The sequence below is a fragment of the Cherax quadricarinatus genome, chromosome 2 (assembly GCF_038502225.1).
Source record: "Cherax quadricarinatus isolate ZL_2023a chromosome 2, ASM3850222v1, whole genome shotgun sequence".
Classification (NCBI taxonomy): domain Eukaryota; kingdom Metazoa; phylum Arthropoda; class Malacostraca; order Decapoda; family Parastacidae; genus Cherax; species Cherax quadricarinatus.
In genome coordinates, this window is record NC_091293.1 from 83,819,977 (window position 1) to 83,830,227 (window position 10,251).

General features: G+C 43.6%; 1 protein-coding gene and 1 long non-coding RNA gene across 3 annotated transcripts in view; one reads left to right on the top strand and one right to left on the bottom strand.

Annotated features, from left to right (window-relative positions):
- Window positions 1–10,251, top strand: part of Nipped-B (Nipped-B cohesin loading factor) — a gene marked incomplete in the record, with an annotated part of 502,160 nt that overhangs the window by 65,988 nt on the left and 425,921 nt on the right.
- Window positions 8,349–10,251, bottom strand: part of LOC128700287 (uncharacterized) — a 38,824-nt gene continuing 36,921 nt past the window's right edge. Inside the window, exon 3 of one of the 2 annotated variants that reach the window (XR_008408746.2) lies at window positions 8,349–9,894. This is a non-coding gene — a long non-coding RNA (uncharacterized lncRNA). The remainder of the gene's footprint in view (window positions 9,895–10,251) is intronic. The other variant, XR_011392533.1, reaches the window with a different exon arrangement.

Consider the following 10,251-nt stretch of genomic DNA (forward strand, 5'->3'; position numbering starts at 1 on the left):
AGGTGCCAGATCAGCCAGTCTGTGATGGATGTGTGGGGCAGTGGGCCACCAGCAGCAACAGCCTGGTTGACCAGGCAAGCACCAGACGAGCCTGTCCCTAGGTCGGGCTCTGAGAGTAGAAAAGCTCTTCGTATATCAAAGGTATATAACCAGCCTGTTTGTGCTTTCAGCGTGCAAATGTTAATGTAAATGGATCAGTTTACAACGTGAAATAACGGTTTGAAAATTAAGTGAGGATAACCATGTCATGAAATGTTCACAACTGTAGTTACTTAGAAGCTTTGTTGACGACTTTTCGTCGAGGCAGCGGCTTCATCAAATACAGTCTATCCAGCCTATCGTAAGCATCGTCAGATATCACTGCCAAAGAATGTCAAATGTGTGTCCTTGAAGTTGAAATGAAAACGCGATTGTGACTAACATGTCCTCTGTAGGCCTGTTTTCTGTTAACTCTCCAAAAGTTTGTTTCGCCGTTTGTATTGCCGTTATATGTTATAATCAACGAAGCAGAAGGTATAACAGTACCGTCAGTATGGATGAAAGAACATAAGAGGACATCTTTATTGGAAACATTTCAGTCTTTGGACCGTGGTCACTCCAAATGATACAAAGGAATGCGAGAAGACAGTATAGAAAATAAAAAAAAATAGGTCATTGGTGAAGATCAGGTGAAGGTGTCAGGTCATCTAATAGCCGTGTCTCGTGGCAACGGGATGAACGTGTAGTAGCACATGTGCAAGGGTAGTTGAGATGGTGTACTTGTCAGATCTGTCTGTGTATAGTGTTGATTGTAGTAATTTAGGATGCTTCAATCCAGTGATGGCTATCAATGTTGGATTCTCTGTAGATCAGCTGTGCTTTGTTCCAGTTCATGATGTGTCGCTCTTTACATTCTTGCACGACGCAAACATTTTTGGCGTGTCTATTGCATGCATTTTTGTGCTCTCGGACCTGCGTAAAGATTTCTCCCTGTTTATCCTACATAGATCTTGTTGCAGCCTTCATGCCAGCTTTACCGTTTGGTTTGTGAAATTGAGAGTTGTGAAAATATTATGTATATGGACCTCAATACGGCCTTGGATTGAATTCCACACAGGAGATTGTTTTAGAAAGTAGATGCACGCGGAATAGCAGGGGAAATTTTTTTTCCTGGATAGAGGCGTGGTTGACCGATAGGCAACATGACTCACGAAATCGTAATGACACGATTGCAAACAAACCATACCACGGGTGGGATTTGAACCCGCGGTCAGAGAGTCTCAAAACCCCAGACCGTCGCGTTAGCCACTGGGCCAGCTAGCTTCAATAATGCTAGCGGGAGATTCGTCCGTAAAAACTTGCATTTGTGGTCACAGTGGTGCCCATGCTAACCTTCCTGTGGTGTAGAAATATACCTAGTTGGATAAATCTTATTGAAGCTAGCTGGCCCAGTGGCTAACGCGACGGTTTGGAGTTTTGAGAGAGACTAACCGCGGGCTCAAACCTCGCCCTTGGTTTGGTTTGATAGGCAACAGTTAGTTTGCAAAAATGGGGAGAAATAAGAGTGGGGACTCGTTACAAACGGTGTTCCACAGGGGTTAGTATTGGACCCTTTGTTCACAGTATAAATAAACGACATAGATGAGGAAGAAATAACGATCTATGCAAGTTTCGCTCCTGGAGAGCGAAACTTTGCCACAATAAAATGACAGTTTCAGGTGTCCTTTTACCTAACATGACCAAGTTTACCGATGGCACAAAAATAGGGCAGTAGAGCGCTGCAGGAAGATATGAATTAGTTGATACAAAAAAAAAACTGAATAATGTAGATCTCTATCACTCAGAATGTTAAAAAGATTTAAGAGTAATCTAAAGCCAGGACAACAAAACGTAAGTGTTTGCACTCATCTCTTGAAACTTGGTAAAATAACACAGGAAAATTGAAAACTGAAAATTAAGTTAATATCCATCTAGAAAATTTGGAATTAACCCGGTGTAGGGTAGGGAGTGCCCCTGGTTACACGAGAGAACACACTGTTACTGTTCAATACAGCACCAGACGACATAAGAGGCGTGATGTCTAGGACCGGGCCGCAGGGTCATTAACCCTCGAAAACATTAAAATAATATTGCCAGATCGAAGACAAAAGTTTTCAGGAAGTTTCCTTCTAAAAGTGCCTTGTCAGCCGCGTTGTGATAATTATGTGGGCCTGTGAACCGTTAGCACAAATATCCTGGTTGACCTGGCAGTCGGTAAGGAAGTTAGGTGAATATCAGAATGGTATACAATACCGACAGGTTGGTAGGTAAGACACATAGGCAACAGTCAGGCAACTTTATTCCGAAACGATTCGCTGAGGGGCTGACAACCTCAAATCCACGACTTCAAGGGTGATGGACTGATTACATCGTCTTCACATCTCTACTGTTCCTGCCTACTTTCTGTATTCGACTGAAGAAGCCTACTGTGTAGGCGAAACGTTTCGGAATAAAGTTGCCTAACTGTTGCCTATGTGTCTTACCTACCTACCAGGGAAGTTAGGTCTCGAGCGGGCTGCGGGGATAGAAGAGCTCTCGAAATCATTCGAGGCACATATTTGCTGCAATTATATGATGATAGTTTGTGATACCTGTAGATGACAAGGATACTCTGTGCTCTAATTGTAAACGTATTTTGACATTATACAGAACCAAAGGGGATCATCAAATAGTATGAAAGGAACATGTGATGAAAGACCTGGGAGCAATTAAGTCAGCTGCCCTTTCTTCCGGAGACCATAATACGACAGGTGTCACAAAGGCCAGGAAAGTAAGAATGAATAATGAGAGCTTTTAAAACCAGGGGAAATAGTACCAGTGGTGACACTATTCATATCACATGTGCTGGGGAAATATCAGAGCTGGAACAAATACAGAGATCATAGAGCCATAGGAACGCCTCAGTCCTAAACATGTACTCGCTGGAGCGGAGAGAGAGAGAGAGAGAGAGAGAGACAGAGAGAGAGAGAGAGACAGACAGACAGACAGACAGACAAAGACAGAGACATGCATAATATATACGTGGAAAGCGCTTTAGGGGCTAGTAACAAAGCAGCACTCTACCTAACATGCTAGAGTGAGAGACAATGTACAATAAAGCCAGTAAAAAACAGTGGCACCATGGGCGCAATAAGTGAACATCATATAAACTTGCGTGGACCTCGACTATACACTATTCGTTATCTTAGCAGAAGCTCTCAGAAACACTGCTGGGACACGTAGAAGTCTTCCCAGTTCTTATTCTGTATAAATGCAGTGACATACCTCCAAGCAGTGGGGTCTTTTTGCCACTAATACTCTCGGCATATGAGCTTCCCATATTGAATTGGAATACATCCTTTTATATATGATGAGTTCCGAGAGTTTTTCTAATCCCCTAGGGCCAGGCTCGTCTGGTGCTTGCATGGTCAACCAGGCTATTGCTACTGGTTGACCTTGCCTGTTTGATCTGACACCTGAAGTTACTTGTTCAGTGTCCTCTGAAAGACTTCACTTGTCCCAGCAGTGTAAGATGCTTAATAGTCTGGGGCCACGGATATTGATACTGTGCTAGCTTATTGTGTTCACGGCACCCCAGCTTTTCACTGGTTTATTTTGCACTTCCTCCCATGCATGTGATGGCAGTGTGCAGATTTGGGATAAGGCCCTCAAGTACTTTTCAGGTATATATTATAATCTCTCTCTCTCTCTCTCTCTCTCTCTCTCTCTCTCTCTCTCTCTCTCTCTCTCTCTCTCTCTCTCTCTCTCTCTCTCTCTCTCTCTCTCTCTCTTTTACACAGTTAAAATAAGAATTTGGTAATTATCCTAGTATACAAACCACCATCGGTAACTGCTGAGGAATTCACAGATCAGTTAAGTAAGATAGATAGCTATCTGGATAGGCTAGAAAATCCCCCAACAAATATTTTACTCCTTGGAGATTTTGATCTCCCTCATGTAGAATGGAAGATGGAGCAACGCAATGTTATACCAGAAATATCTCCGGGAAGCACCCTGGCTCAAAAGGCACATACCAGGGAACTAATGAGGTTTTGTGAAAAGTACTCATTGAATCAACAGATAATTGATCCCACTAAAAATGAAAATACCCTAGATTTGATATTCACAAACAACGAGGAACTAATCAGACATAACAGTTACAGAAAACAGTATACTCTGATCACAATATCATAGAAGTATAAACGAGTATTAACTCGGGATTAGGGAACTGCGTCACTATTGTTACTGACGGGATGTTCAGTAAGTTTAATATTAACAACCATAAAGGAAAAAATAGGCCAAGAGCTATCAGATATATCCTGGGAATCAGACATGAGCGCCCTAAATTCCCACCAGTGCCTAAAGAAGCTGAATACAGCATACAAGGTATGTACGAAGCACCTACCATTGAGGAAACCCAGAAGAAGATCGGATATATAGAGAGAGCATAGATGGTACAAAGGAAAACGGGTTACTGAATAGGTTAAAAGCACAGATATGCTGCAACAGAGGAAATATAGTCGAGAGATCACTGAATTAGAGCAAAATCCAAGCTAAGAACTACCTGTAGAATTGGGCCATTTTTGAGAGATTCGTATACTGGCGATGAACAGGAAATGAGTGAAATCCTAAAAGAACAGTAAGAGTCGGTGTTCAGTAACCCACTAAATGACAGCAAGGTAGAAAATGCAGAAATATTTTTCACTCCAGAAGAAGGCCGCGCAGACCAACTGACATTAGTACAAATCCCATAGATTTCGAAATAGAAATGGACATCATGCCCACTCACTCAGCATCTGGACCAGATTGACGGAATACTCTATTTATAAAGAAGTGCAAAGTACCACTAGCACGAGCCCTCAGTATTCTTTGGAGAAAGAGCCTAGATCTAGGTGAAGTACCGGAGACCTTAGAGTGCAGACATAGCTCCTTTGCAAAAGGGAGGTAGTAGAGCACTAGCTAAAAATTAAAGACCAGTAGCCCTAACCTCTCACATCATAAAAATCTTCGAAAGAGTGATGAGACGGCAAATTACAAACCTCTTGGACCAGCATAACCCGAACCAGCATAGTTTTAGAGCAGGACGATCATGTCTGTCAGCTGCTGAACCATTATGACAGAATTACGGAGGCATTGGAAGACGACTAAAACGCAGATGTGATTTACACAGATTTTGCAAAGGCGTTTGACAAATGCGATCATGGAATGATAGCGCACAAAATGAAGGCCATGGGCATTACGGGGAAGGTAGGCAGATGGATTTTCGGGTTCCTAACACACAGAACACAAAAAGTAGTAGTGAACAGGGCTAGATCCAGTATCAGCGAGGTCAAAAGCTCAGTGCCCCAAGGTACTGTCCTGGCAGCTCTGCTGTGTCTCATCCTCATAGCAGACATAGATAAAAACACCCAGCACACTTTTGTATCATTTGCCGATGACACTAAAATAAGCATGAAAGTCACTACGGCAGAGGACACTGAAAAAGTACAGGAAGACATAAGCAGGGTTTTCCAGAGAGCAGTGGAGAACAACCTGACGTTCATTGGTGATAAGTTCCAGCTGTTTAGGTATGGAAAGAATGAAGAACTCAACAGGAACACTATAAACAAAACTCGAGAAGGTCAGCAAATAGAAGGAAAGGAACACGTAAAAGACCTGGGAATAATTATGTCAGCCGACCTTTCGTTTAAAGACCATAACAAGACAAAGATTACGACAGCCTGTTAGATGACGGGGTGGGTATGGAGAACTTTTAAAACAAGGGAAATAATGCCGATGGTGACACTGTTGAAATCGCTAGTGTTCTCTCGTTTAGAATATTGCTCAGTGCTGACGGCCCCGTTCAAAGCAGGAGAAATATCAGTGCTGGAACAAATACAGAGATCGTTGACGGCTCACATTGAGCCAATATAACACCTAAATTACTGGAAGCTCCTTCAGATATTGAACATGTACTCATTGGAGCGGAGGAAAGATACATGATAATATATACATGGAGAATACTCGAGAGCCTTGTCCCAAATATGTACACTGCCATAACAACATATTGGAATGAGATATATGGGAGGAAGTGTAAAATAAACCCAGTGAGGAGCAGGGGTGCGGTGGGGACAATAATGGAACATTGTATCAACACCCGGAGTCTTAGACTATTCACTATTTTACCAGAAGATATCAGAAACACAGCTGGAACAAATGTAGAAGTCCTCAAGAGGAAACTGGACAAGTATTTTCACCAGGTGCTAGATCAACTAGCCTGTGATGGATATGTGGGGCAGCGGGCCTCCAGCAGCAACAGCCTGGTTGACCAGGCAAGCGGCAGACGAGCCTGGCCCATGGCTGGGCTCCGAGAGTAGTCGGACTCTCGAAGCTCTTCAAAGGTATAAAGGTAGGGTTTGACAACGTTAGGTTAATTAAGGATCCCAAACTTTATTGACAAGCTGTTGATTAGTTAAGGATTCCTAACTTGGACAAGCTAAGAGCTGTTGCCTGTATTAGCTCATTTGAAAGCATTCTCATTGTTATGAAACCTACAATTACGGAACAGGATGAAGTTGGAGCCATCTGTGGGCCAGCATTTTCATTTGATCATCTGTCTCTCTCTCTCTCTCTCTCTCTCTCTCTCTCTCTCTCTCTCTCTCTCTCTCTCTCTCTCTCTCTCTCTGTCTGTCTGTCTGTCTGTCTGTCTCTCCCTTTTTTTTACACAGGGTTTGACAAGGTTAAGGATTCCTAACTTTATTGGCAAGCTAAGAGCTGTTACCTACATCAGCTCATTTGAAAGCATTTTTATTGTTATGAGACATACAAGAAGGGAACAGGATGAAGTTGGAGCCATCTGTGGGCCAGCATTGTCATGTGATCAACTGACTTTATCTCATTGACATCATTATGCTGTACGAATGTGTTCCATACTCGAGTCATCCTGGGTATAAATGATCTCAGATGGAGTGATGTTCTGGAGAAGGGTACAGCCAGAGTGAAGTTGCTGCTTTCTGCCCGTCTTGTGGCATAAAAGCTTGTTTCACGCTGTCCTCGAAGTGGATCCAAGTGTGGTACTTTGACAATATTGGCCTTGTACATAACAGTAAGGCCACCCACATCCCTATGTTGAAGGCTCTGCTGAAATGACAGATCTATCCAGGATGGGTCCAGGCGAGAGATGAGACGTCTTGCTCTGTTCTCTACTCTGTCAAGCAGTCGCAGATGAGGGGGGGGCATGCAAACCAAGAAAGTGGAGCATACTCAAGGTGTGAGCGTACTTGTGCCTCGTACAGGATCTTGCAACCCCTACGGCGAAGTGCTGTAAGCTTCCTGGCTGCCTTGTTTGCAAGATTTACAACATGGTTCTTCATGGTTAGTTTTGGAGTCAAATTTCACCCCAATGATATCAACTTCTTCTCCAGGTGCCAACACCCTCCCATTCATCCTTACCATCCTTACTAGGCACCAGCATTACCATCATGGTGCCTAGAGACGATCATCATTTGCGTTTTCTCAGGTGCAAATGTTACTTGCCATCTATTTCCCCAAGCTGATATAGCTCTCAGCTGGTGATTGATGCAGCTTAGAGCAGCTGGCATTTCTTCTCTTGGATGAGTAAATGTCAGTGTACAGTCGTCTGCATATGCATGTGATTCTGGGATGAGATGAAGAAGGTCGTTGAAGTAGACATTCCATAACAATGGTCCCAGTACGCTTCCTTGTGGAACACTTGCCCCAATAAGATGTCTTGCTGATTCCGTTCCATTGAGAACTACACTTAGAGATCTACCATAAGGTAATCACTGAGGACACATAACATAGAGCCTGTAATTCCCAGTGCTTGAAGTTTTGCTAAGAGGCCCTGGTGCCACACCCGGTCGAAAGCGCCAGCAATGTCCAGTGCTCCCACACAGCTGGCTTTGGATTCATCCAGTGACTGGTGCCACTTAGTGGAGAGGTTTAACAACAGATCAGCAGCAGAGTGACCTTTCCTGAAGCCATATTGACGATCACAAAGTAGTGAGTGGTAGTCAAAAAACTCTGTCATTTGTCTTGAGATTATTATTTTATCTCTCTCTCTCTCTCTCTCTCTCTCTCTCTCTCTCTCTCTCTCTCTCTCTCTCTCTCTCTCTCTCTCTCTCGGCTCTCTCTCTCTCTCTCTCTCTCGGCTCTCCTCTCCTCTCTGCTGTCCTCTCTCTCTCTCTCTCTCTCTCTCTCTCTCTCTCTCTCTCTCTCTCTCTCTCTCTCTCTCTCTCCTCTCTCTCTCTCTCTCTGCTGTCCTCTCTCTCTCTCTGCTGTCCTCTCTCTCTCTCTGCTGTCCTCTCTCTCTCTCTGCTCTGGTGCGTACAAATTAAGGCATTAAAAGAGCATTGTAAGACATAGGACTTTATGGCATTCCCAGTAATCTGTGTGTTTTATTTGATCTATGTGGGCCATAAACGATCTCGGTGTATGTTCCAGCTGTGATCGAATCGACAAAAATACTTTCGTAGAACAGTCTATCCAAGAAAAATCTTGGAAGAGGTAAGAGTAAATAATGAGACAACTCGGGCAAGCACCGACCAGGCAAATACTGACCTATGGCCGGGCTCCGGGAGTAGAAAAACTGTCCGAACTCATCAAAGGTAAGATATATTCCTATGATTTAACAGTCAACACAGTAGTGACGGCATAAACTCCTGCATTTATCAGCAGAAGAAACATAAGTCTCTGAACTGATCATATTGTGGAGAACATTCTGTCATTGCCTGAATGTTGCAACATTTCAGACTTGAGTTGACATCTAGGTGTAAGTACTCTTTGGAGTACATAGTATTTATAGCGGTATATTTCCTCAATTTCCTGACTGAATCAGATAGTGACATAAAATCAAACTAAAACCAGAGAAGTCTGTCTTTATAAATTTGTTATTAATCTACCAGTTCCTTTATATTTTGTCACTATTAAAGGAAGATAGGAAGTAATAAATGTCAACGTTATCTTTAACAAAGGATGCTACATCTTGCTCTCAGTCGCGGTGGTTTTGTTCACCTGTGATGCTCAAGTTCCTCGGGCTCCAGGACTAACAGTATCTCCGTTTGGCTACTTTTACTCTTCTCTTTAACAGTACGTGTGTATATACGCAGAGTAGATGATTAATATAGGTTCAGTCAGGACAAATTTATTCAGACCAGCATGAACATTTCCCGGAAACTTGTGAGTACGTGTGCGCGCAGGTGTCAAATCTCTTGTATTGGTGTGAGAGCGCCTCAGTGTTGTGGCAACATCGCTCACCTCCAACCCCGTTACTGTGAACCCGTGCGGGTATTACGTACAAGCTGTGTGTCCCTTTTCCTGTTGTTAAAGATGCTGTCTTGATATGCATTAAATAATTATATTATAACGAACTTTCCGTGTCAGGTATATATAACTATAATGTCAGTCCAGCCGAGCCACAACGGCGCATTGCTGCTGCTGCTGCTGCTGCTGCTGCTGCTGCTGCTGCTGCTGCTAGTGTTACCGCGGCTTCTGATGCTGTTGCTGCGGCGGTGGCTTGTGATGTTGCTGCTGTAATGGCTTATGCTGTTGCTGCGGTGGCTTATGATCCTGCTGTGGTGGCTTAAGATGCTGTTGCAGTAGCTGCAGTGGCTATGGTGCTGCTGCTGATGCTTCTGCCGTGTCGGCGGTTTCTGTTGATGCTGCTGCTGTGTCGGCGGTAGCTTCTGATGCTTTAGTTGCCGTACTACTATTGCACTACTGTTGCTTCTACTATTTTTGTTGCTGTTATTGTAGTTGCTGTTGTTACTTGTGCAGCTATTGTCGTTGTTGCTTCTGTTGCCGCTATGTTACTACTACTGCTATTACTAATGTTGCTGCTGAAACTGTTGTTGTTACTACTGTTGCAGTTGGTGGTGGTGGTGTTGCTGCTGCTGCTACCTGTCAAGATAAAGAAAAATTGTATTTGCAGACTTAGTGGAAACTTTAAGAAAAAAAAAATATTTTAACCACGTTAGAAAATTAAGGAAAAGCTAGGTTGTGTTGGCCGGGGTTATGTTGCATGTACCTTTTATATTCCTTTGTGGATTTCGAAAGTTTTGCTGGTGTAGCTCTCCCTTGGGTCAGGCTTGTCTGTAGCGTACCCTAGTGTAAACAGAAAGATTCCACCTTCCCCACGCTCGTTCCCTCCTTGCCAGTAGTCACTTCATATTTTGTAGGTTTCCACTGGGAGGCCTGGTCGTGGACCGGGCCGAAGGGGCGCTGATCCCCGGAATACCCTCCAGGTAACACTGCGAC